The sequence below is a fragment of the Mauremys reevesii genome, linkage group 2 (genome assembly GCF_016161935.1).
Source record: "Mauremys reevesii isolate NIE-2019 linkage group 2, ASM1616193v1, whole genome shotgun sequence".
NCBI classification, from domain to species: Eukaryota; Metazoa; Chordata; order Testudines; family Geoemydidae; genus Mauremys; species Mauremys reevesii.
In genome coordinates this window covers 230303183-230327495 of record NC_052624.1, presented here as the reverse complement: position 1 = coordinate 230327495, position 24313 = coordinate 230303183, and the positions used below count along the sequence as shown (strand labels likewise).

The 24313-nt window shown below is 40.1% G+C and overlaps 1 protein-coding gene across 12 annotated transcripts in view; it reads left to right on the top strand.

Annotated features, from left to right (window-relative positions):
- Window positions 1–24313, top strand: part of NCOA2 (nuclear receptor coactivator 2) — a 250798-nt gene that overhangs the window by 112237 nt on the left and 114248 nt on the right. Inside the window, exon 1 of one of the 12 annotated variants that reach the window (XM_039523671.1) lies at window positions 2690–2742. The exons of the other annotated variants lie outside the window; for them this stretch is intronic. The gene's annotated coding sequence lies outside the window, so the exon portion shown is untranslated. Of the gene's footprint in view, window positions 1–2689; window positions 2743–24313 lie in introns of those variants that run through there. 12 annotated transcript variants of the gene reach the window in all.

The following is a 24313-nucleotide window of genomic DNA, read 5'->3' as shown; positions in this document are numbered from 1 at the left end:
GCCATGGGGGAAGGGGAGATGTTGTAGATCTTGATTTTAGTATGACTTTCGATACTGTCTTACACGACCGTCTCATAAGCAAACTAGGGAAATATAGTCTAGACCAATGATACTCAGACTGAGTCTCGAGAGCTGCAAGTGGCACTTTAAATTACATGTGCTGCAAAGAGACATGTTAATTATTAACCAATCAAGATGCTTTTACTGTTTTATTAACCAATTGTAGAATACTTGGTCTGTCATTTTCTTGTGAAAATAATAATATATAATATGAAACAATGCATTCACACTACAGTGGCTCTTTTGGGTAATGTTGGTTACTAATTTGGCTCCTGAACCACTGAGGTCTGAATATCACTGGCCTAGATGGACCTACTATAATAAAGTGGTTAGACAACTAGTTGGAAAACAGTACTTGGAGAGTAGTTGACTTTGAACCATTGATAATCTGGAAGGGCATATCAAGTGTGGTCCTTCAGGGATCTCTCCTGATTCTGGTTCTATTCAATATCTTCATAAATGATTGAGATAATGGCATAAAGAGTACACTTATAAAATTTGTGGACAATGCCAAGTTGGGAGGACCTGCAAGCATTTAGGGGACAGAATTAGAATTCAAAATGATCTTGAGAAACTGGAGAACTGGTCTGAAATAAATAGGATGAAATTCAATAAGGACAAATGCAAAGTACTCCACTTAGGAAGGAACAATCAGTTTCCCACATACAAAGTGAGAAATGACTGCCTAGGAAGGAGTACTGGGAAAAGGGATCTGGGAGGGTCAAAGTGGATTGCAAGCTAAATATGAGTGAACAGTGTAACACTATTACAAAAAAAGGAAACATCATTCTGGGATATGTTAGCAGGAAAGTTGTAAACAAGACACAAGAAGTAATTCTTCCACTCTACTCCGCACTGATTAGGCCTCAGCTGGGGTATTGTGTCCAGTTCTGGCCACCACATTTCAGGAAAGATATGGACAAATTGGAGAAACTCCAGAGAAGAGCAACAAAAATGATTAAAGGTCTAGAAAACATGACCTTTGAGGGAGATGGAAAAAATTGGGTTTGTTTAGTCTGGAGAAGAGAAGCCTGAGAAGGGACATAACAGTTGTCAAGTAAAGGGAGGAGGGAGAAAAATTGTTCTCCCTAACCTCTGAGGATAGGACAAGAAGCAGTGAGCTTAAATTTCAGCAAGGACAGTTTAGGTTGAACATTAGGAAAACTTCCTAACTGTCAGTGTGGTTAAGCACTGGAATAAATTGCCTAGGGAGTTTGTGAAATCTCTGTCACTGGAGATTTTTAAGAGCAGGTTAGACAAACACCAGTGAGGATGGATGGATAGATACATGATGCCCAAACTTTTCCTGTCGTACCCCTCCCCTTACCAGTATTGAAATCTATCCGCACCCCCGTTCCATTACTGCATAGCCAAGATTTTCCTCAGCAGAGGACCTTGGGCTGAAGGTGGAGCTGGGGGCGGAGCTGTGGCTGGGGGTCCGGGGGATCTTGGGCTGGAGCTGGACTGGGGAGCGGAGCTGTGGCTGAGGATGGAGCTGGACTGGGTAGTGGAGCTGTGGCTGGGGATGGAGCTGGGCTGAGGGTGGAGCGGGGCTGGATGGTACTCCCTCCCCATCCCCCATAGGGACTGGCCTGGGCTCCGCTACGTTTTCCCCTCCCCCCAATGTTCCTCCATGCCCCCTAGGGGAGATGCACCCCATGGTTTGGGGACCACTGGTGTAGATAATACTTAGTCCTGCATCAGTGCAGGGACTAGACTAAATGACCTATCAAGGTCCCTTCCAGTCCTACATTTCTATGGTATCAAGCTCTTCAGAGCCAAATCCTAGTAAGTCTTGATTTTTTGCATGCTTTTTATACTGCTTGATGTAGAGCTCTACTTTTCAAATCTTTCTCTCACAAATAGTCCTTATGCAGGTGAGTAAACCTGTAACAAAGTCATCTGGCGCATCTCCTCATTGTCAGAGGTCACTCTGCACCTGCGTGCCTCTGTTTCTCCCCTCTTGGTTCCTCAATAAACTCAAAAACACAACCTAAAGTTAGCTAAAACACTCCTCCTTTGGAGGGTCCAGTTTATTCAGCCTTCTGGCTCTGACTTCTCTACTCCCCTAGTGTCAGGATCTTCCTACAAATCCTTTCTCACTTCCTACAGTTTCCCAAGCTTCCCTGCTTCCTGCTGCTCTTTACATGGGAATCAGCTTTCCTCTATCAGGCCCCATCCAGGCTGCTAATGTGTCAGTGGGCTGGAGTAGTTCCTTCATAAGCAGAGTTGACTGGCCCCAGGCCTCCAGCTCTTGTTACACAACTATTTCAAGTCAAAGATATTCCCCGTTGGAATAAAACCTACAGGGTAAGTCCCCTAAAAAGATTTTAAAAAATTCTCTTGGCAGATGTTGACATTGAATTGACACAGTCACCGTAACTGGCAATAACTGTACCCATGCTGGCCCTCTCAGTAGAAAGGCTGGAATTGAATGACCATGCAGACAGAGTTGCTCTCTTACCTTCCAGGCCACGGTTGAGGCATATTGGTGAAATAGTATGAGAAAGCTGGCACCGGCACAATCAGCAGGTACTGGATTGTTGGGAGTGCGCCAGAAGACCAGCCTCACCTCATGAGGTGTCCTACGCGCACCAGCAGTGGCACACCTCCTTGTTTGGAAAGCTTCAGTCGTCAAGTCCAGGTTACTTTCTAGGTGCTGGGATTGCAACTGGTGGTAAGGTACTAATCATAAATAGTAATGGTATGGTAGAACAGCTTCCTTTGTGCTCATTACATTCCTTTCTGTGTTCAGCGAAGATAGGAGGAAGCCTTTCCCCAGTTTCAGTCTCCATCTCTCTGTGTATTGTTCCAAAAAAATATTTTTGTTTTCAGTTAAGTTGTCCAAAACTACAAAGGATGGCAAGTAAGCAAATAAAGCGGAGTTAGAAACCCTTTATTTAAAATAAGAAAAACATAGCTGTAACTGACCCACTCAAAATGGACACGTAATTAAATTGAATAACCGTATTTGTATTGCTGTGACTGTTTTCCTCTTTCTTGCTGTTTGACACCCTCATTCATTTTCTCATGTCAGAAATTATAATTTGTAAGCTCTTTGGTGCAGGAATTGTTTTTCTGTGTCTACTGTAAAGCCCCAAACTCTTTTCAGATGCTATATAATGAGAGGTGCTTCATTAAGGCAACCCTTTAATAGTATCTGAGATGCCAGTCTCAAAACTGCGTAGGTTTGGGGTACATCTAGTCATCCCAAGCAGTAGTAAGATTCCTATTAAACTACTTAAAAGGTCTTAAGGATTTCCAATGACATTGATTCCAGTACTTCCTTTGGAAGTGTTATTTGCATCGTTGACAGACCAAAGATGGTTTTTCCTGGTGTTTAATTACAGAGATCTCCTTGTTTCAATTCAAAGCAGGGTATTTTATGGTCTTGGACATGTTATTTTTTAACTAATTCCTCTTTTTTCCCCTCTTTGTTTAGCATCCTGCTCTGTACTGCAGTCATATATTCCCCCCTCACCCATTTCCTTAGTCCTTTAACTGTCATTCCCTGAGCTGTCTTTTTAAAGGCTGTATGGTTTCAATTTTTTTAATCCTTTATAGGCCTCTTACCACTATGGTGGTGCTTATTTGGACTTTTTTTTTTTTAATTTACATGTAAATCCTTTCTTTATATTGTACATCTCAGTATTGCCTTTATTACCACATTGTATTGTTTTTCTGAAATTTTCATCTGCTATTGCCTGTAAGACTGTCTGCAGTACAGTATTATGTCTAGTCAGTGTGCCCCCATTTTATACTTGTTCCTTCCATTTTTACTCTAAAGTGAACTATTTTGCATTTGTCCTTGTGGAAGTTCATTTTATTTGTGTCCATCTTTCTAATCTTTCTCTGGCTTCTTGAATATTAGATTTGCCTTCTGCAAATTCACTATTCCGCCCATGTTCGTATCATTGGCAAATTTAATCAGTGTGCTTTGCCACCTTTTTCTCCAGATAAGGAATAAATATGGAAGAATAATGTTATGTCATTAATTTGTACAGATAAAAAGAAATACAGAGTTAAGATTGCTAAATAGTGCCTCACTCATCTCAGAAGAGTTGGTGATTTTATGTACCATATATACTGCAATACATAGATACAATGGGACATGTTAAGGAGGAAATGACAAAATTAACCTAGGCATTTGGCATTTGTCTGCTTAATTACAGATCTTACAATTATATTCTTCTCTGAGTGGGCCAGAGTGTCCCCTCCCACATTAAAATCTCCCTCATGTAGATTCTCTAAATCATTCTTTGGAGGGGAAGGGTGTAAGTGAGATTTGCTATGCTGCAAAGCCCCCAAACTTGGCACATTTCAAGGATTCAGGGGAAACCTGTGCCTGTGCACTGGGACTAGCCTTCCTGTGCAGCTCTGTGGCCACCATATGGCTGCAATGGAGCTCCACTAACAGGACTATTCCCTTGATGTGGAGACCCTCAGGAAAGGGAGATACAAGCAGAAAAGGATTTCCAACAGCTGCAGGGCTGGATGGGGACAATGTATATGCCCTACCAACATATCTACCAGTCCCATGCAGTTTTCATCCCGTCTGCTTGTGCAGAACCCCATTTACAGGACCTGGGGAATAATGCTGTGGAAGTGTCTGATACCTCTTTGCCCAATAGGAGTTGTGGGGGCAAACAATTTAGTTTCAAGAGAGGGTGGGACGAATTTATGAGCGCAATTGTACAGTGGGGTTGCTTGTGATAAGGGGGCGGGGCTCAGCAGCCCTGGGGCTCACTTCCAGTTTGTCTTTTATGTCTGTAAAAGCTATTTCAGCTGGCCACCTGCACAGGGCAGGAAGCTCTCCCCCCTCCCCCCATGTATTCTGTTTTTGTTTTGCTTTATTTCCTTCCTCTGAAGCATCAGGGATGGCCACAGCTAGAGATGGGACATTGGACGGAAAGGGCCAAGGCTTGGCTATCTGGTTCTTGCTCACATGCTCAGTATCTAGTTGATTGCCATATGTGGGGTCCTGAAGGGATTTTCCCACAGGTCAGATTGGCAGCCGCCTTGGTTGTTTGTTTTTTTTTTTTAATTTTCCTCTGCAGCATGTGCCAGGATTATCCTAGTATATCTCACTTAATTCTTTCCCTGCCACTGAGGGGGCCTCGAGCACTGGTGTACCTGAGTCCCTCCTATTCTCTGTGGCACATAACAGTTTAGTCTCCTATGGGCTGTAATACTTTGGTCTAATTTCGGTGGTTGGGTTTAGTGTGTGGGGTGATGTTGGTGTCCTGTGATATACAGGAGGCCAGACTAAATGATCTGGTGGCCCCTTCTGGCCTTAAGCTCTGATTCTGACACATGTGCCTATCTAAGGAGGATAATTTGGAATAATATGACATATAGAAGAGAAAGGGGGGAAAATACTCTTTGGTGTGTCCCCCCCAAGAATTTAGAAAGATTACATGTGGGTCATAAAATAGTCCAACTGTGTGCTGCAAAACTCCAGTAATATTTTACATAGTGTCTTTTCTGACCAAACTATATACATTTACACCAGCACTGAAATGCAGCCACTTCCGGGGTGGAAGGTGACCACCAACCCGTACTCTGTGTTGTACTGCACAGTAGCTTTGGGGTGGACCAGAGCAAGGTTGTAGGGATATCATCTCTTTACAACAAGTGCCATGTTTGAAGTGATATTTAATTTCCATGCAGAAAAGATAGATTCTTGCTTTTAAAGTTTCATGGGAGCATTTTTCTCAATTTGTCTAATATTTTAGGAACTGTATTATATAGCTTTGAATTGGCTCCGTGTGTGTATAGCATATACACACCTTTGAATTGTTCAGACCACCATACCTTTAATAAGTGGGAAAACTCTTTATGGGTGTGGTGCTGAATTTCTAGGATTTGAACCTGCGATTTCAGGAAGTCAGGAAATTCTGAAACTGATGCTGTCTCTTAGAATATATGTAATTTTTTTTTAAAAAAAGCTTAAATTGCTTATTCTGGGTGCTATGTAAATTAAGATAAAGTTGGAGGCTTTTTCCAAGAAAGGAAGGGATGGGTCTAAAAAATGAAAGAAAGCATCAGGGATGAACTCCAATTTGTTAGTTGCTTGTAGTTTTGTGTGTTTTATAATATAGTAAATTAATCCATAAAATGTTGCTAAGAAAAAAAATATTCATTGCAGTTAAATTTAAATGAAAATTACATAGGGAAAAAAGAGAGTAAATCTGGCCTGCTAAATATCCTGCTTAGTTATTCAGTTTCATTTCATGTGAAGTGTTTGTGACCAGTGTGTGTTCCCTAGTGAAGAGAGAATTGTGCATCAGAATATTTTCATTAATTATTTTTAGTACAGAAAGTATACGTTGTGTATGTTTCTCTTTAATATGATAGAATGATAAAAAGATGCAAATTATTTCAAGTGGGGGTAGTTGTTTTTTTGTTTGGGGTTTTTTTGAGACACCCTTAAAAGCAGGAGAATGGAGGAGGGGGGCTTATTCAGTCTATTATCATAAAGCTCTCCTAATGTAGCTTCTGAGTCATGTGACTGCAGAAAAGGCTATTATCTCAATGAAAAGGAAACTGCCTTTTAGAGCAGCAATAGAAAGAACAGAAGCAGGAGGAATTTTCGAGTGCTCCACCATGCTGGATTGTCAAAGGGGGATCTATCTGATCAGCAGCTAGAAAAGGATTAGCGTGGCTAGTTTGTCAGCTGTCATTAGAAGCAGATGACAGAGGAGATAAGCTGCTGTGTGTGCACGTCCTCACTCAGCATGTGCTTTGGTTTACATCAAGACATAATGTTGGTTTGGGTTAATGGAGGGCTGTTATTCTAAGGCAATAAATTTACTGCTAATTGTCTTTTTTTTGGGGGGGGGTAAATAAAAAAAGCAAGTGTGATGGATGGGGATTTTATTTACATCCCTATCTAAAGGCACGGAAAAACTGGTGAGATCTACCTTGAACTGCAAAGGCTGTGGAAGATTACAAGGTGTGTTTCTGAAGTGCCGTGACTTCATATTTGGTAATATTCTCGAGGGGTGTGTGTGCCGGGGGGGGTGGTGGATTTTTTTTTTTAATTTTAATCATGACAGTTGTGAATTAATTTTCCTCTGTAGCAAATAGGGATTTTCTGAACAGATTTCTCAGTGATTTATTTGTTGCCTCCTTTAATTACTACAGGTGACTTGCAGTTGTCTTGTGACTGTTGTATGAGGTTATGTGGCTAAATATAATAACGTACAGTATAGAAAAAATATTTCTTGTAAGGATTTTGCTAATGACCAGAAAAATATACAAACCCACCTATATATATCCCATTCTCAAGGAGAAGGTGGAGGCCAAGTACAATATATTATTTTTCCATTGCAGTAATTATTATTCATTGTTCAAAACTACCCGGTAATGCCTATGCACAGGTCACAGGAAAAAAAAAAAAAGGAGGGTGCAGATTAGACTGAGAATCTGTAGTAACAATAATAGTCACTTTTTTTCCAAGGCCTAAAACAGGTGAAACACACTGTAACATTAATGAATTTCATGTTGCTTTTGTTATATAACTTTCTCTGTTCTCTAACCTTCCTTGTTTTCTTTGTAGTTATATGATCCAGGTTGCAGAATGACATTCAGTTAATCTTCACTGTGTATTTGTCTAGTGTTGTACATGCTGATGCCATTAACTATCTCGGCAGTATAGTGTTTTACCTTTCTCATAACCTTGCAGGGTGCAACACTCAAAATTTTCTCTGAAAAAGGATAGCTAGTACAGAACCCTTAGATGGTGAAGACATTGGCCCTTTTTGAAAGCTCTTTGAGCCAGAGATTGTCTGTTTTTCTGTCTTGTACAGCACTGGGAATATTGTTGAAGTTTAACAATAAAGAATAGTAATAATCCTACCCTGCCTCCTTGTCCCCCCCCCCAAAAATGGTAAAATAAAATTAATGATCAGTAGTCACAGGAAAACTAAGCTGAACTTCTGCAATATGTTTTTCCTTTTAAGGGCAAGATGATAAAGGTAGTCGTAAGAGAGCATTACTGCAGTACCAGTTGGCAGTGTTCTAAAAGTGTGCGATCCCGGATACATATTGAAATGATAGTAATGGTAGTAATGCTTATAATCTTTTTAATAATTAATTATATACATACAAGAATTGATTTTGTTTATTTTACTTAGGAATTTTTAAAAACTCATGCTACTTTGAGACAGAAACAGAAGGAACATGTGGGTTTTTTTTTATTATTATTTATTTAAATAATATAGTGTGTGTTTGAAGATATTTTATTACATGCTGACAGGACACAGAAATGGAACCAAGTGACCATTGTTTATTTGCTTGTTCTCTTTTGTTTAAGCCTGAATATTTTAATTGCAGCGTACCTACATTCTGCCAAGTAGGCCGATGGCATGACTGATCTGAGGCCCAGTGAGCCTGTCATGTTCACAGAAGCAAATATAAAAGCTGCAAGAACAATGAAACTTCCTGTATACTTGTTGTGTTGTTTGTTTCCTTATTTCATTATAGGAGCTCTAATAAGATATAGTATAGGCTCTGCCGTGCATACTGATAATTTAGCACCTACTTCCTATAAACAAATATATTTGATTGTTTGCATGTTGGAATTGGCCAGGTCTAATTTTAATTGTGTGATACCCTTTTGGGAATATTAAACAAATGGAAATAATTAGAATAAAAGAAGCTTCTTGAATAAGCAGTATATTTCTGGTGCTGGCAAAGTTCATTTTGCTTTATTTGCTTAATAGGACTTTGTAGGGTGGCCAACACTGTAACTCAAAAACCCAGAAATCCAGGGGCCACTTAGGCATGAGAAAAGGGTAGCTGGGCCAAATTTGAGTGGCATTGCAACACTGTGTATCAGGTCCAATTGCCAACCAATGGCAGTACCCTGGTTGAAATATGGGATAAAAGGTGTCCTGTGCTGATTTAGTATGGGACTGATAATATTTTATTTAAATAAGAGATGTTCCTTATAATATGGGGCTGTTGGCAACCCTATAATAAGTCCTCCTATTTCTTACAGAAATAACTACTGTATGTGGACTATTTGAAACTTTGGGTATTCTTTCTTGGCCAGAGGAATTTCATTTAGTCCATTGTCCACTATAGATGTTATGCTTCAAAAATCACACTATGAGCGCAGTTAAAGAGTTTTAACTTACAGTGTTCAGTTGATGTTTCTTTCCTCCACTCCTTATTCTATCATCTCTTCTAGATAAGCCTCTTGCTTATATTTGAGGAAGGAAAAAATTACTCCCAAAAATCTCTTATACAGGCAGTCCTTGACTTTACAACGTTCGAGTTACGACAAACGGCTATTACGTTTATAAATTGACATCCTTTTTCGACTTTACGATGCTCAATCCAACATCGTTCCTATGGGAAATTCAAGTTACAACGTTTTCGATTTAAGAAGTGATTTTTCAGGGCCAATGATGTTGTAAGTCCGAGGACTGCCTGAAAAACAAAAAAATTTGCAGTGTCTAAACAAGCTAAATGACTTGTTTGAAAATCCTTCTGGAACCCAGAGTTTCAAGCCACAATAATTAATAGTAAATGCTATAGTCATGTCTGGTCATGTCAGGTTGAGGGGATTATTTTCAGCATCCATTTATCATATGAAGAAAAGAAGAGAGAGGTGTGACAGCAATGTTGGTAGTTTGACTCAACTTCATTAATAAATGAAAGGTATTTGGTAAAGCTGTTATAAAAATCCACAAATTATGGAAGATTGAGCCAGACTTAAGGATCTGATATGAAGACACATGAAGACACATGAAAAAGAAAATGCATGAAGTGATAGTTACTGTACCTGCCAGGAAATCCGCCCAGAGTCATCTTACTGTATAGGCTCTTCTTTAGTTTGTTCTTATTCATGGACACTTTGTGGTGCCAGGGCTAGAGAGAAGGCTTCATTGGCTTGCACTTTTCTATTATTGGGAGGTAAAGTTTTACCCTCTGAAAGTTATAACTAAAAATGTCGTGGGGTACATCCCATTTCCAGCAATGGGCTATGTCTTCACTTATCTTTTGTGAGATTGTGGTTGACCTAGTGGATAACCAGATAACAGCTTGGGTAATGTACAGAAGAATCAAAGGGGGAACAAGCATGTGGAAATGTTGGCGGGAAATTGATCTTTTTAAAAAAAACAAAATCAAAACTAGTTTATGTTGAGGGATTTAAATCTTGTGTGTGCTTTACTGTACCCTTGTACTCACCATTCCAGTTTCATTTCCTCTTTGTACACCCTGATACAAGAGACAAGGTATGTGACAACAGAGACTGAGCTCTTCAGTGGATTTGTCATTTCAAATAACAATTGGTCCACAAATTATTCTGATCAAGCAGCTGTCTAAAGCAAGACTAGTAAAAACTTCTGTGAGAACTGTATAGTAATATAATTACCTGGGTGTTTTTTTGTTTTGGGGTGTGTGTGTGTGTGTGTGTGTGTGTGTTTGTCCTTCTGAAACTACTCAAAGCCTTTAATCGCAACTGGTCACAAATATTATGCATTTAATACTCTCTCAAGCAGTGTAATCCAGACTTCTAGTCAAGCATTTCCTTTTAAAAAGAACTTGGAGTGTTCTTCCCCCCACCCCCACCCCATTGCTAATTTAACTCTTTTAATGTGCAAAAAAAAAAAAAAAGTACAGCACAAATTCACTGACAGTTTTTGGTAGATGTGACTATTGCTTTTCATGTTAAAAAAACAGGTGGGATGGAGGGTTTTTTTTGTGTCAATGGGAGTGGTATAGTAAAGCCTATGGAACATTGTATTTGCTCATGCTCTGTATCCCTGTAAATAGGAGACTTATATCCACAAGTTTGTGTTCATAACTAATGGATACAAAGTTTAAAATAATACATTCAGATGACAGAGTTTTGACATTAAATCTTTCAAAAATGATAGTTGAACTTTCCTTTTATTATTGGTGCTGCTGCTGTGGTATAGCAAATTCTATTCTTGTGAAAGAGTATGAAGACAGATTGATGTGAGAGACTTTGAAAGGCCTCCTTGAAATCATTTATGTCTACTGTACACATTCACACTTCAGATCAGTTTTATAAACTAATAGACATTTTAAAATGGTCACAGATTCCAGTAGGGTCTAACATACAGCTGCATTCAGTTAATTTTTATTGTTACTTTTTTACCTGATACTTCATAAATGCTTAAAAGAAGTTGCCGCAAGGATCTTTGGTATAAGTTATGTTATTTATTTGTATTTATACAGCCTATAACAAAGTGCATATGTAATGTTGTAGATGCCTCTGACAAGAATTCAATTATAATACGGATTTCTACAAAGCATTATATTTTTTTATCTCATACTGTTTGGAGATATTAAAAATAAGTCTTAGTGTATTTTTAAAAATATCCTCTCCAAATATAGTGACTATTTTCAAATGTTAACTTAGCTGAAGTTTTCCCCCCAATTCCAAAAATGGCTATTGACTGAAGAAGTTCCTGCAATATGTATTTTTAAATGATCAAATGTGCTCTAGGAAGGAACTGATAAAATTCTTTGTTTGGGGACAGGCCAAACAGTGTGCATGTATAGGCATGTTTTTATTTATTTCACTAGGCCACCGTCATCCTAAAATCTCTTCCTTGGTTGCGCATTGTTGTGTGTAGAGCCCTGCAAATCCACAGATAGATGCTTTATATCTGCAGATATCCGCATCTGCGGATTCAGATAACTGTGGACCATTTTTGTAGATCGGATTCAGATACAAATTTTGTATCTAGAGCCCTACAAATCTTTGGATATCAGTTTTACGTCCATGGACCATTTTTTGCGGATTGCAGATTGGATATGGATACAAATTTTGTATCCATGCAGGGCGCTAGTTGTGGGGGTACAAAATTTTGTTCCACGTTTGAATGGCTTGTGGTTTTGAATGCTTGTTTATGGATCTGCAATTAACATTTAGTAGTGTTGGTTTTAATAATTACCAAGACAACGTACTGCTCGCCAGGCCATACATGCTATAATGGATGAGAGTGGTTCTTACAGATTATTTCAAATGTGTTCCCAAGTTATGATTGTGTTCTAATTTTAATTTTGCATTGATTGAAACTTGAAAAAAATGAAGGGCATGGTTTTCAGTGTCTGTTTTACACAATGTTTGGGATCTCTGTTTCTTTAACAGTGCAATTCTGAATAAGTTGTTGTTTTCTCTCGAGATTTTGTTTCTTCTCCCATCTATATGGATGGCAATGATTGTGGATGACTCACGTTGGCCTTGATTCAGGACAGCACTTAAGCGCATGCCTAACTAAGCATGAGCTTAAGTCTCACTGAAGTCTCTTTGAAAGCTTTTGGGGCTTAAACATGTATTTAAAGTTAGGTGCTTAAGTGCCCTTCCTAAATAGACAGAGAGTCCTGTGGCACCTTATAGACTAACAGAAGTATTGGAGCATAAGCAGCGTCTGACGAAGTGGGTATTCACCCATGAAGGCTTATGCTCCAATACTTCTGTTAGTCTATAAGGTGCCACAGGACACTTTGTCGCTTTTTACAGATCCAGACTAACACGGCTACCCCTCTGATACCTTCCTAAATAGAATAGATTTAAGCATATGTGTAAGTGCTTTCCTGGGTTGAGGCCTAAGTGAGTCACTCTCATTAGAGCCATTCATATAGCTAGAAGAAGAGACTTTAATCGAAGCAAATATTTAATTGATTTTAATGGTAATCCCATGGATTTCAGTGGGGTTTAAGCATGTCCTTAAAGTTAAATATGTGTTGAGGTGTCCCTGGATAAGGATGTTTTCATGAATTGGGCCTTTAATACTATGAGGACGTGCACAATTAAATCCTGTGCGTGTTAATGAGAGAATGGACAACTCTACATACGTTGGAAGGAGGTGTGTGAGACAGAGAGAGAGAATATTTTGTCTGATGGGTTATTAACTCTCAGTGATAAAAATGGTAAAAGATGTTGTTTTATTTAGATCACATGGTATCTACAGTTCCTGAACATTAGAACTTTTGCTATATACTCTGCAATCAGAATTTGAAATGAAGGGGTCTAAAACCTGTTAATGGGACTGCCCAGGGCCACAACGGGGGGCAAGTGGGGCAATTTGTCCCGGGTATTCTATAGTATTCTATAGTATTGCTGCTACTTTTTTATGGAAGAGGCCCCCAAAATTGCTTTGCCCCAGGCCCCCTGAATCCTCTGAGCGGCCCTGGGACTGCCCTAGGATCCAGCTAGACATTGCATTAGCAATAGTAAATCAAGTTGATATACTTTCTAAATGTAAGCAAAGGACATACTAACCACACATGCTGTTACAAAATATAATAACCAATATTGCTACTAGGGAGTGGTTTTGGTTTGTTTTTGTTTTTTTGGTGGCCAGGCTGGAATTTATTAAAAGCGGTATGCAAAAAGGGAGAAATTAATCTCTTATGTGGGGGGTTTGCTCAAGGCATTCTGCACTTCTTAAACCTGGCATAGGAGCTGACTGGGGAGTCCATGAGCGGAACGACTATGCAGGGTTGCCTGTGCATCTATTATGAGCTTCAAACAGCGTCTCTGCACTAGCACTTACGTACAAGGGTATAGACATCTGTAATGGGGGTGGGGCTATGTCAGGGGTGAGAGAAACTTTTGGCCCGAGGGCTACGTCGGGGAATAGAAATAGTATGGTGGGCCATGAATGCTCACAAAATTGGGGTTGGGGTGTGGGAGGGGGTGTGGGCTCTGGGTGGGGCCGGGGATGAGGGGGTTGGAGTGTGGGAGGGGGTGAGGGCTCTCGTTGAGGGTGTGGGCTCTGGGTGGGGCTGGGGATGAGGAGTTTGAGGTGTAGGAGGGTGTTCTGGGCTGGGACCAAGGGGTTCAGAGGGTGGGAGGGGGATCAGGCTGGGGCAAGGTTGCAGGAAGGGGTGCAGGTTCCATCTGGGGGTGCGGGCTCTGTGGTGAGGCTGAGGATGAGAGGTTTGGATTGCAGGAGGGTGTTCCACGCTGGTATCGAGGGTTTTGGTGAGCAGGAGGGGGATCAGGGCTGGGGCAGGAGGTTGGGGCATGGGGAGAGTCTCAGGGGTGCTGGCTCCGAATGGCACTTACCTAAAACGGCTCCTGGAAGCAGTGGCATGTCCCTTCTCCATCTCCTCTACAGAGGCGCGGCCAGGCAGGTCTGCACGCTGCCCCATCCTCAGGGACCACCCCTGCAGCTCCCATTGGAGCACAGGAGGGGACCATTGGAGTGTGTAGGAGCCAGAGTGGGGCCATGCTGCGGCTTTCAGGAGCCACATGGTCCGGCCCTCGATCCCACTCCCCAGAAGGAAATTGCAGGCTGGCTTAAAACGGCTTGTGGGCCAGATTTGGCCTGCGGGCCATAGTTTGCCCACCCCTGGACTATGGGATCCAAAGATGCATAGAACCATGACATCCCATACAGCTGGCTCAGCAGGGCTGTGACTACTATTCCTGCCCATCAGGCTGCCCTGCTTACTGCCCTAGGGTAACAAGTGGGTTTTATCCTCCTTAACCCTTCAGTATTCCACCTTGGGCTTTCTGTGAGTAGAATTGATTTCAGCTGAGTATGTACAAATAAGTTAGTTAACTCAGCGCCAATTAACTCAAGTTAACTTGAGTTAAAAAAACATGTAGTGTAGGTATACCCATAGTTTTGGGAGGTACGTCACAAGTGAAATTCCTGTGTTTCTCTCATAGGGTGACCAGTCATACATTTCTTTCTAACCATCAGCGAATGTCATCTTAAAAATCACATTTTGAAATCTATTAACCTACTAATGCTATAGGTAACGCTCAAAATTATTACAAGTGAAAGAGTTAAAATGGAAAATCTACTTTTCTCTGTTTTGCAATTTTACTTGGTAGCATTTAGCGTATGGTCAGTTCCACTGTTCACACTGTGTAATCCATCCAGTTTCTCCCCCTGTTGTTTTGTTGTTTTTTTTTCAAACATCAACCGAGGAGACAAAAAATGTTTTTAAAACAGGCAAATGTGGTTGTAAACCTGTAAAATCTGGCATGGGGTTCTCAGTGGCAATTGAAGTATTTTAAATATGCTTAGCACACTTTTAAAATTGACTACATTTCAAGTTGAAGGATGTCTGTTTAAACACACACTTTTTTCCAGTAATGCAATATTAATTTTGTCTCATCTATCTGCCTTTGTTGTTCATAAAAACCTATTTCAAGTTTTAGTGGCTCTTAAATATTGTGCTGCAAAATGATTCTAATGATTAAAAATGTTAGCATTTGTGACACTTTAGAGAAGAAAACACCTAATTTCCTAAGACATCTGTTTAAGGATTTTTTTTTCTTTCCAATGAAAATATTTGCAGGCTTAATATGGTCTCTGTAGCTGTGGCTTGATATTCACCATGTGTGCTGCAATCTAGAAGGATTTGTTTGTTTGTACATTTGGTTTTTAAATAGGGTTACAACTGTCACAAACTGCGTGGATAAGAGTGCTTTGTACACATACAAATCTGTTTTTTGCCCCTGGCATTTCAGCAGTTATTACTATGGAACTGAGATTTAGTTTTTATCATTTGAATAATGAGAAACTGAAGTGGTTTCCCAGGATAACGTCAGATAGTAGAATTCGGATCTTGAAGTTTTGATCCAGAATCATGAGCAATATTAGGGTATAGACTCCCTTTTTAATAGTCTTTAACATGATCTTATTGAGAATGTAATGTTTTGATCAAAAAAGGGTTTTGTATCTTTAAGACAGAGTAAGCGTAGTAACGACAGAAATCGTGTATGTTATGCAAAGAATGTAACTTTCTTCCTGTGATATGTTACTCTCTATTGTCTTATTAAAGCCTAGTCTTGCTATTCCTGGGCATATTAGAGCTGGCTGACGTAGTCTCATATGTAAGCAGCTCAGTGACTGGCTATATTAAGAGATTTAGCCTATGGGAATACAGAAAGTAGAAGCCATTTTATATTGTTGGTGTTAAATTATACAATTTATTATTATTATTTTATTGTTTTATTATTTTGCTTGCTTGGAATCATTGTTTAAAGCTGCCAGCACTGTGATACTTGGTTTTGTTAGAGTTGAAGTTTTGAATAACTGAAAGGAAGTTTTTTACCTTTTAGGATTCAGGTGGAAGCTAAAGAATGTGCTCTTAAATATCCGTCTGTAACACAGAACATGAATGTTAGCCATTTCTTTGATTGTTACAGTGTGTGTTAAAGAGCTGCTGCTGCCCATTTTCAGCCTAATGTGTTTATTACATAGTCTTCCCAGTGGCATCTTGAAGTGTGTCTCAACTAAAAAATTCATGAGCATTTATTGGCTTTCACTCTGAAAATGGAATATGTCTTCTTGTTTCTGTCTAATACACCACTTTTAAAGCCATTATGCAAAAGTAAATGTAAGAGAAAAGCACATTGAGGAAGAAGGAACCTTTAGCCTAAACATTTGTTTATAGTCTGTTATAGCTCTTGGACTAAACAAAAATATGAGGCAGGTGCTGGAGCCAACTTTCCCAGAGTTTCCCAGAGAGAGGGATGAGTGTTCTTACACATATATAAACTCCATTACATTAGCTAGTAACTAATATTCCCCTCTTTATTCCTTGTTTGCACACTACATATATAAAGTCGCATTTGGTAATGGTTACCATGAACTTTTTTTAATGTTACTGCTTTCCTTTAAAAGAAATTATATTGTCTAAGTAAAAACACTGACGTTACTTTCAGATAGAAGTGGCTAAATATAGAATTAACAGCAATAATTTTTCAATATAAATGCTTAAAAATTAGATTCACAAGTTTTGCTACTTAACTATTATGTGTACTTGTATGAAATGTGGTAATTTTGAAGTGTGAAGGTTTTGAGTAGTTACAGCTGTAGCAAAAATAGTAAAGTTTTCTGGAATACAAGAGACCATTTTGTTGAATAAATCAGTTTGTATTCCTGGTGTGTGGTATAACACAGCCAACTTTTGTATTAGACATCTTGCTTGTTTTGGCAGAATTGTTTGGTTTCGGGTGTGTCCTAACTCCATACATTTTGTATGGTAATAGATGACTGTAATGAGTTGGTTGTAGAGTATGTGGTTTGCAAATAGGGGTGTGTGGACGAGGGAGGAGTGCTTAGTAAATCCAGACCTTTATTTTCTATTACATTTTTTAGTAGTGTGGCAGTGGAGATTTAGAGTTGGTAAGCTGTTTGCAATAAAAATCACCTTGGTTTAATTTTGACAGATGATATTCAGATGCTTCTCTTTTTGTTTGTTGGTTTCCCTTGATTTCTACTCCAGCTCACTGGTTCCCAAATCACTGTCTGTGCCTTTCTTGGTGCTGCGTTTTCGTAAGAGCAGCGCAATAGAGCGCTCACATGCAGAGGAACTCTTTGAGCTGTTTTAGGGCTGGAAGCTGCGTGTGTGTGTGTGTGTGTGTGTGTATATGTATGTATGTGTATATATAAAAACACACACGCACAGTATATTCTCGCAGTCAGCAGTCTCAAATTTGTTTTTTATAACTCTGAATGTGTTCTTCATTAAAGAATATATACCAGGAGCCAGAAGTGCTCTGTGCTCAAAGAACTGAATAATTGTGGTGAGTAAATGATTGTGTGCAAGGCAGCATGTCCTAGTGGCTAGAGCAAGGAATCAGGGACCTGATTCAAACCCTGCCTCTAATAGTGACTTCTTCTAAGATCTGGGAAAGTTAGTAGCTGGTACACCCATGATTTCCTGTTTTCAGAGGTAGAAATGTGCAGTATTATACCTCCCAATAGTCTGTTTTCACAGGGCTGCCTTGCTTTGACCCCCAAACTTGCTGTCCCAGCTGAAGCGCAGCTTGCCCCAAGCCTACGTTTGAGAGGGCCCCCAAACCTGAGTAATGTTACTGCATAGCGCATAGGGTCACAGCACCACTCATGTTTGACCTCTCTGCCCCTGTAGTTGGAGACAGAAGGGTGGACGGGCCAAATGTGAGTAGCATTGCATCCTTTATTAGCTACTTGAAATGTTGGGAGGTATACAATATATGCAAATATTTAAAATATTTTTGTTTCCATATTTTTATACAGGTTTAGAGAAATTAGGTGATGAAACACAGTGCTTACATTCTTTAAAAAAAATAAAGTTTGAGAGGCAAGAAGCAAATTTCATATGGCTTCCAACTTTATGAGTTCTTTTGCACAAACCATAATAATGTACCTGAATAGAGTTAAGCAAGAATGTATCCTTCTGGTGGTGTGAACTCATACTTTTCTGCTGTAAAGAAAACTGATGTGGCTGGTAGAGTTTACTAAAGTAATTATTCTTTGTAGTGCGGGACTCAGAACAGTTTAAATTAGGCTGTTGGAAAATTTTAACCAGAGCTTGCATTTAAATTGTAAGCTTCTTTGATCAAGAACTGGGTACACTGCTGAATACACCACTAATTGTAATAAATAAGTACTGTATTTAGCAATAAATCTGTATTTCATGTCAGTGTATTGGTGGGATGCAGTTTTGTTATCTGCTTACCTGTCATGGTGCTCAGCCTATTGTTTGCTTCTCTTCATAGTGAAGCAGTAGTTCTTAAGCTTTTATTCCCATCTATTCTTTAACTACATTTTAGGCTTATAATAAATCTGACAATTTAACAGGCCTTGTTTGGAAGATAACCTGCACTGATAAGAGAGAAAACGCACGTTATCTTCTTTTAAATTGACTCTGGATGATTAACTGGACTCGGTGCTGAGGTTCAGTACTTGAAGCTCTAAGTTATTTGCTGTAACTTGATGGCAGATGACAAAAGTGTAAGGGTGGAGGAGGCACTAAAGACTTGTGTAATTGATTTGTGCTGGGTTTTTTGCTTCCTGCCTGCCTTTTCCATGAAACCCCTTCCCTCCCTCTTCCCCGTGTTTTATTTTTAGTTGTTTGTTGTTTTTTCACTTGAAAGATGAATGTGTTTAAAACACCACTTTATGCTCTCTGCACAATTAGGTTAAAACTTTGTGTGTGTGTGCATTCTAACTTACAGTGGTTGCTGGTGGAGGATGTGAAGGAGGATGTGCTGTCACAATGAAAGCAGAAACTATTGTTTTGTTATTGATAACAAGAAAGAATGAAGTGCAACCTCTTGCCAGCTCTGTCCTTTCACAACCTCCCAACATCTGGTAGAAACTAGATTGCTCTCAATGACTATAATTACTAGCACATACTGCCCAAGAGTTTACTCATGTCATTTTCTGTTTTTGTGATTTACATTTAACAATCAGAGAAATGAGACTGAAATTAACAAGAATTTTTAATGCTCACGCATGGATGGGGAAATGTATGCCCTTAATTTTAAAGATTGTTTTCTTTTATAGGATAAATATAAATTCCCATATATTGAGTTGAGATAAAATCCATTAGAAACACTGAAGGTAAAATACTTCATTACCCTTTTAGTGGGATATTGAATCCCAGATTTGGAGTACAGTAAAGCACTCCAAATTGCTCAAAGTTAAAAAGAGGGTGCCTTGGTCTTGTGCTGTAGTTTATTCTGACGAGACATATTAATGAATGTCTTGCAAATCAGGGTGCCTTTTCTAATTTACTACCATTGTTATGAAACTTTTATTTCATTAATAAAAATGCCATCCCTTCCACCTCAGTAACTGCCAGCATTTCTGTTTTTAATCCCAACTCCCTCTTAAATTTCCCAAGTCAGTTTGCCCTTCTCCTGTTCCCAGCTAAAGAGAATAAACTTGAACCTCTTCACCTTGACCTTCATAACTTGCTTGTGAAGTTCATTTTGCTAAGAACTATATAGGAGTTATAATTAAAATGAAATATAATACAAAGATCAGTGTAAATCAGAATGTGATAATTTTCTTAGAGTAAGGCTTGTCTGGAGATGGATGGTTCAAACTGCATAATTTAGAGAGAACATTATTTTTCTTAACAAATTCTACTTGTGAATGTCTTATTACATTTTAATCCATATATTATAGTCCTCTATTTTAGAGGAGCTCTATAGGAGGAGCCATTATAGTAATTGCTTCTTAAAAAACAAACAACCATTTAATTATTTTAAAGTAACTTTTCCTTACAGCTGCCCCTCTAGAAATGCCTGAGAGCCGGGGGAGGGGAGTTCCTAATTGGTGCTGCTTCTGCTGTCATGATAATGTGTTGTAACTGACTCTATGGGAGTTCGGCTGAATAAAGACTGTAAGATTTGGTCTACAGCTTGTAATAGTTCTGCTCTCAGTGACTTTAGTTTGAGTTCCCATGTATCCAGGACAGATTTAGGGCTTGCAAGTTTGAATTCTGAGTTTTCTGATCTGTTATTTACTGGTACAGGCAATGGTGATGTTTTGAGAGAGACTAGGAAGAACATTTTAAAAACATGTGTTTAAAATTTCTAGATTCCCCCCTCTAGGTTAGTGTCGAAAGAATTTATACTGAAAAGCGGATTTTAGTTGTAGTGTTTTTCAGTCGGGGACCAGAGCTTTCTATGTCTTCTGTGAAATGCCCAGCACAACTTTGGATGCTATAAAAATTAATAACAATAAATAACTAGGAAGATGGAAGTGGTATAAAGTATAATGAATGTGGGCAAGAGATTTAATATTTGGGGGCTGGAGGGGGGAGGAATGCTTGTAGATTGTGGATTTCCAGAGAAGCCTTTTTAAAAACTTTATTATGATTTTTTTTAAAAACAACCCTTCTCCACTTACACAAATAATTCATTCAAAGAGCAAGTTGATAATGCTGCTCCGAAACAAATTTAGTGGTTTGTAAACCTATCCTGAGTGGGTGAAAGTAAAATACAAACTATTTGTTCAAAACTGATTACTATATTTAACTTGGGGGAGGAGGCAGAGGGTAGCTAGTTTCCTGGTAAATTATACCACATTTTCCTTGAATCGGTTTACAGGGAGATACAATTGTAATTTATATGGTTTCCTCCAAAGAACTGACTGCAAAGACGCCAGCGGAATTCCTCTAGAATTACACCAGTGTCATTCTGAGAACAGAATCTGACTTGGCAGTGTGTGCTGTTTCAAACTGAACTTTAGTCCCCCAGAAATAGTTCAAGTTTTCTTAGAAGTAAGCTCAATACGCTATGTGAGGTGATCCTCCTTGTACATATTCTTAGTTGCTTTTTCATGTTTTCTGAGATCCCACCTGTGTCCTTAATGTTTATTACTTTTCAGGATACCCACTGAAAGTCTTTACACAAATACATAAGATCACAGAATTTCTCTGAAGATAGCATTTACCTGATTCCTACTATTGGAGTTTGTACTTATAGCATTAAGTAGGCAGGGACTCCCCTAAGCTTTCAAAAGTTTTTGGACCCTTTGAGGCGTCAGTTGAGTTTCATGCACAGACCAAATAATATCCGAAATGTTCAGCTTCCATATTTTTTTGACCTTGATTAGCAGTGATTAAATATGCTGCGAGTACAGCAGTACTTTGTGAATATGCTTGCAATACAGATCGATTATATTAGCCACCCCAGTATTGCAGTACACTTCAGTAGAGAGATGCTCCAGTAATTATTTTGGAGAAATTCTATGGTCTTTGTTATACAGGAGGTCAGACTAGATCAGGGGTTGGCAATCTTTCAGAACTGGTGTGCCGAGTCTTCATTTATTCACTTTAATTTAAGGTTTTGTGTGCCGGTAATACATTTTAATGTTTTTAGAAGGTCTCTCTATAAGTCTATATATTATATAACTAAACTACTTTTGTATGTAAACAGGGTTTTCAAAATGTTTAAGAAGTTTCATTTAAAATTAAATTAAAATGCTGATCTTACGCCGCCAGCCTGCTCAGCCCGCTGCTGGCCTGGGGTTCCATTCACCTAGGCCGGCAGTGGGCTGAGTGGGACCTGTGGCCAGGACCCCAGCTGGCAAGGGGCCAGCAGCCAGAACCCCAGGCTGGCAGCGGGCTGAGCAGGGCCGGCGGCCGGGACCCCAGCTGGCAAGGGGCCGGCAGCCAGAACCCCAGGCTGGCAGCGGGCTGAGCGGGGCCTGCGGCCGGGACCCCAGCTAGCAAGGGGCTGGCAGCTAGAACCCCAGGCCGGCAGTGGGCTGAGTGGGGCCTGCGGCCAGGTCCCGAGCTAGCAAGGGGCTGGCAGCCAGAACCCCAGGCTGGCAGTGGGCTGAGCAGGGCCAGCGGCCAGGACCCCAGCTAGCAAGGGGCCAGCAGCCAGAACCTCAGACTGGCAGCAGGCTGAGTGGGACCAGGACCCCAGACCGGCGGCAGGCTGAGAGGGCCCGGCGGCCGGGATCCCAGACCAGCAGCGGGCTGAGACAGTGTGCGCATTTGTACATATCTTCAGCTAGACTTATTGTGACCGACACTCTGAGTTATGCTATAATGTTATGAAAGGTGATAACCCTTTCCAGACCAGCCAGCTTCTTCAAGTGCTTGTCTTGAGTATGTAAATACCGGAGATCAGCATCTTTTGGCCCTCAGCGACTGTTGGTCTATGCCTGTGCTCTAAGTGCCCTTGGATCCACCTCTCGAAGGCATAAAAGGGCAGAGCAGCATCAACTACTTCTCAGTTCCTTCTTACCTCCAATAGCTGAAAGAGAACTGTAAGCAGTGTCCTTTGACTCTTACATATTTGTATAACTAGTTCTAAAAATTGTGTAGATAGCTTTTAGGATAGTTATATTAAAATATATACAGTTATGTTACTATTGGTTATTAGGTTTCCTACTGAGTAACATTTTTGCCCTTTTTTCCTGTTACCCTGTACCGGGTGTTCATGGCTGTATAAACAAGTGAGGCAGCTATACCTCTTAATAATAGCCACTCCAAAAAGTTTGTTGTTTAGGTGAGGGACACATCATAAGCAAATGCTCTATTTGTTGTTTGTTTTCAAAATGAATTCAAAAAGTGAGACACCCACTTGAAACATTTTCTCTTGGATAAATCTTTTGAGACCTGCCCCAGCTCCAGGTAAACAGGAGCCATAGTCCAGCAATCTTCTTCCAAGAGTGCACTGGTGAGCACTAACTCTGCTTCCTGTTCCTGGGCTTCTCCCTCTTCAGTGTACTCTGCAGCGGTTCCACCTCCCAAGTCCTTGTCCGAGAGGGGTAAGACATCATCAGTGCTTTTTCAAAAATCATAAGTGCAGGTCACCATCTGAGGGACCTCTAAGAAAAAGAGGCAGAGATCACCTTATTCAACCTTGTCAAGGGATAGCACAAGGCCTGATTATGGTCCCTCTCCCAAATTCATCTGTACCAGCTAAAGAACAGCCCCTCACAGTTTGTCCGCACTATTGGTGCAATGCTGCCTTCCGGGCTCTTGGTAATGATAGTAGAGCTATCCATATGAGTGAGTGCTGGCTCCATCGATACAAATGTCATCTGCACAGTCTGTTCCGGCACCAAGGGCCACTAGTTTAAGGTCAGTGGTACCAACTCTATTGGCAGCAAGAAATTTGATAGTGTCCACCCTTTCATCATCAGAGAGAATTCCAATGTCAGTATTGCATGCATATACACCTGTAAGAAATGTCCCAAAAGAAATTACAGGGGCTCCTGCTAGGTCTGCTCCAGCACTAGAAGAGAAGTATTCCTTCCTTCTTCTCATGAGCCTCAGACCAGAGTAGAGAACGCTCTTCTAGTTATTCCCAAGTCTCCGGTATCTCTAAGAGGGAGTTTAGGGCACGTATCAACTTAAGCATAGGGATATAGGAAGGGATGTTCTACCTAGTACCCCCTTGACCTTCTACACAGTTTGCCTGTGGACCTCACTCCTGCTTTACTGGGCTCCTTGGGGCCCTCATCATCTTAGAAGGGCCTTATCTACCCACTCCAGGACCAGACCACCCCTTCTTATGGCGTGTTCAGGAGTTCAACCTTATCAGCCACAGGTGTCCCATGCTCAGCCATCACATCTACAGGCCTCTCATGAAGAACAACATCATCCTATTGAACTTGCCATTCCTTTATCATCACCTGATGAGTCTGCAGTCTCATCTACACCATTACATCCTGATAACTACAAAACTTTTCAGGATCTTCTTAGAAGAATGGATTTCAGTGGAGGTTGTGTACATAAAACCACAGAAGTTATTAGACACTTTGCACATTTTGTTACTGGAAAGACTGACAATGCCAATTAACAAAGGTCTGTTAGAACTGGTGTGGTAGTTACCCACCACTTTACCTCCAACATCAGGGAAAGCGGATAGGAAGAACCAAGTTCCTTCTTTGGGGTTGAGTATTTTTATGATTACCCTTATACTTGGGTCACTTGTGGTCATTGCTGCCCAGAAGCACTTGAAACATAGCTGCAAGTCCATTCCAGATGAAATGAACCT